The following is a 3,866-nucleotide window of genomic DNA, read 5'->3' on the forward strand; positions in this document are numbered from 1 at the left end:
TGGAATCAATGAGATTAATACCACTCTTGTAGATATAAGAACACAAAACCAGTAAAAATGACCACTTAAAATCTGCCTGCCTACAAGAAAAAATTATAGAAAATAGCCACTATTCATTACTGAAAAAGGAAGATGATTTAGACCTTCAAATCTTTTTTTTTAAATATATAGGTTCACTTTTAGTCAATCCTACAGTTTCCTTTCCTTTAAATTCCAAAGGGAAAAAAGATTCTTGTGAAGAAATCAACTGCAATAGGTTAATGACATCTGGTTAAAAAGCAAGATATGCACACAGTTTGAGAACAGGGAGTTTTACATTAACAAAGTTAAAGTAAACATCTTGAAAGTTATTTTGATTGTAATGGAACGTAGCACTTTCCATCATTTTGTGAAAAAGCAAAAATTAAATAATAACATGGAAGAAAGAAGGCATGAGCAATACATGAGTTGTTAGCTCCTAAAATATGTGGTGTAAGTGTTCCTTATTAGAAATGTGATGGTTTTATCATGCTCTTGCATATATTAAGCCATGAAATATAACAAAAAGACTTTTATCAAAATGGTTTTGACATTCAATCAGTGGAATATTTGCTTTACTCTCCTGCTTATTTGGTGCTTTGACTATCTAGTTGCTGAAACAGGACTGCGTAGTTGGTCTTGAAGTATAATGTGGATCTAGGATTTCTAGCTCGGTGTTAAGAGTTGTTTTCAGTTCTCCATTTCACCACTGTTCTTTTTGAGGTAACAATTTTTTTTTCCATATGGATTTGAAAATGATGCAGAATAAGCCCTTCATTGTATTTGAAATCAATTCATAACAATATTAACTGCTAACTATAATTATCCTTAGTATACATTATATTTAAGGGTTAATTTCTTATATAATAAGAGTAGATATAATAGTTAGAATTATCCATAGCATTTCAAAAGAAAAACCTCAACACAGCTGATTCTACACACACACACGAACTGAATGGAGAATTCAATGCTTTATGGGATTTGATGAGATTTGATGAATGCAATAAGTGATCTGGATAATTTGTGGTGAAATTGTTATATTATCATCAGGAGAGATAGGCACGTTGGATACTGGAGCCAGGGAATAAGGCTGTAAGTCAGGAGTACAAACTAAGGTATGGCTGAATCTTTTAAGTTTTCTTTTCTTTAGCCTTTAAATTATTAACAGTGAATTCTAATAGCTATTCCTATAGCTGACATACAAGAGATGCAAGTGAAGATTATGGCCAGTATCTAGGATTCCTCCACTTTTCAGTGAATGTCTTCATGGAACTACATTTCTAAAATTTATCTTTTGCCAATGGCAGTCAAATATTGCCTTACAAAATTGTTTTTATTTTCTCCTCCAGGGATAAATCCCATAGGTACTACCCACGCAGCATGACACCTGTTAAATCGTTCTATGAATCATGCTTGTACTCACTTGGCTTGCCATTGTTCAAGAAAAACCTGTAGTAACTGATGTTTTCCAGACCTATTTCACCAACCAAAAGGGACCTTTCAACTGCTCCACTGGCTTCTCCCAACAGCTTTCAGATGATATGTGGAAACCCACGCTTTTTCAAAGGGCAAAAGATTTTTGACAGTTTTAACTTCAGAAGAAGGAAATTTGTGACATGTAACTGAAGCCTCTTCCACACTTTTCCACAGTCCATCTGTGTAATATTTCTGCGACACTGACAGCTGTGCATGGTCTTTCATCAGAGTTTTGTCTCCTTTGCCTATTGTAAACCAGTCATGGATCCCATCCGGTACTTTACTAGGCCACTAACTGATTTTCATTAGATCTGGTTTTCTGGGTCTAGTCACAGGAGCACGAACTTCATTTCATGGTTGTCGCAAAAATAATGTTAGATATATCATCCTTTTTTCTTTTTTAATTTTAAAGTTAAATTGATACAACTGGCTTAGTGTAGAACCCTTGGATTTTTCCATAAGCTCTTAAGTATTTGACAGCCAGATTTATGACCTCCGGCATGGTCCTAACGCTTAGAAAGGAGTGGAACAGAGCTGTTAGAGTCTATCTGCACATCATTTGCTCTAACACATTCTTGTAAGGGCAGAAATATACATGAGGTCTTAGAAATTTAGAAAAGCAAGTCCTTATTATTTAAGAAGCATCAGCATGACAATGACACTTGTTCATCAAGTTTTCTCGTGGACTTATTTTTATCTTGTTAATTGTCACACAAACCTTAAATTACTAGTCATTCTTCAGAAAATTACCCCTAACAGCATGTTACATGAGAATCAAATCACAGTCAGATCCTGGGGTAAAGAAAACAGTATTAAAAGGCTTATTAGGAATCTCTAATTGCACCATTGACTTCATATTGTTCTTTTGAAACAATTGGAGTAAATTAGGAATAATGAATCAGAAACTCGAACGTTATATTTTCCTTACCAAGTAATTCTTAAGAAGAAAGAAAAGACCTCTCAGGTTTGAATATCACTGAAATAGACTCTAGTTAATTTTATTTATGAATTGAACATAAAGTATAACTAGATTTTAAACACATAGATTTAGTATTACAATATTATGAGCTTATATAACAATTGAGGATCAAAAGTTCTGGATCTTTACAATGAAAAACATTAACATACCCTTAAATTTAAGAATCTTAAGTAAGATGATTTCCACTCTCCTAGTTCAACAAATATTTAAACTGCCCTCAGATTACCCCTTTTTAGAGAATTTTCTTTAATTTTTTGGGATGTAATTCAATGTAGTTAATTTCCCTTGCATATTTTGCAAGATCAAAACTGTGCTATGCTTTACATGTAGTATAATTTTTGCTTATACATTTAACATTGTATTATGGACAGTGCAGGGTTCTAAAACATATCTGGCAAATACGGGGAAATTATGATTTGGTTTCAAAGAGTAGTTCTCCATGTGCAGACACAATGCCAGGGCTGTTACTTTCAAGGAAAGAGTATGCATAAGCAACAACTTCTTTACTAGGAAATAATCTCGCCTCCATGAAGAATTGCTAGGGAAATCTTCTTCGTATGCTTCTCATTCAGAATTCAATAGATCTGTGCCCTCCTTGAAGAAAGTTGCTTTTAGACCAAATGGAATCTATGAGCCACATCCAGTTATTGTTTTTGCAAGACAACTTTTTCTTACAGTTGACTATTTGTATAATAGATTTTATAACAAAGAACAGTAAATTTAAATCTTAACTGAGTGAAATTTTCTCTCTCCATATATGAATTTCATTCTCAACAGCAGACTTTCTGTGTGTGTGTGTGTGTGTGGTATTGGGAATTAAACTTAGGGCCTTTGCCCAGTACTATATACCTAGCTCTTTTCTCATCTTTTATTTTGAGACACGGCTTTGTTAATGTGCTAAATTGCCCATGCTGGGTTTGAACTTGTTATCTTCCTGCCTCAGACTCATAGTTGGTTGGGATTGTAGGACATCAAGCCTGGTTCACATATGTTTTTAATTATTATGCTTATATTTTGAATTTCATTAATATAAATTTGTGGAAATTGATTTGCCCCTCATTAGAGACCTACATAGTGATCTCTTGATTTTACTATTTGGTCCTTCAGCTTAAAATATTTACTACCTAGCGTTTTGTAGAAATAGCATCTCATTTCTGTTTTAGAGCAGTAGGAAAATCTCTACTACAATATAACAAGTGGTTAAAAACAGCAGCATTATATTCAAATAAGGCTAAACTGCGTCCAGATGAAACATTACTTAGAAGCTGCTTTAGTTTGTTACAAAGTACTGAATTTTCACTTAAGCCCATAGAGCCCCAGAAAGTAACAGCAGAATAAAGCTTGACACATTTCTACCTTCCTTTTTTTTTTTTTTTTTTTTTTTTTTTTTTTT

This window comes from Fukomys damarensis, unplaced genomic scaffold (assembly GCF_012274545.1).
Source record: "Fukomys damarensis isolate Sample0158 unplaced genomic scaffold, DMR_v1.0_HiC HiC_scaffold_18, whole genome shotgun sequence".
Lineage (NCBI taxonomy): Eukaryota > Metazoa > Chordata > Mammalia > Rodentia > Bathyergidae > Fukomys > Fukomys damarensis.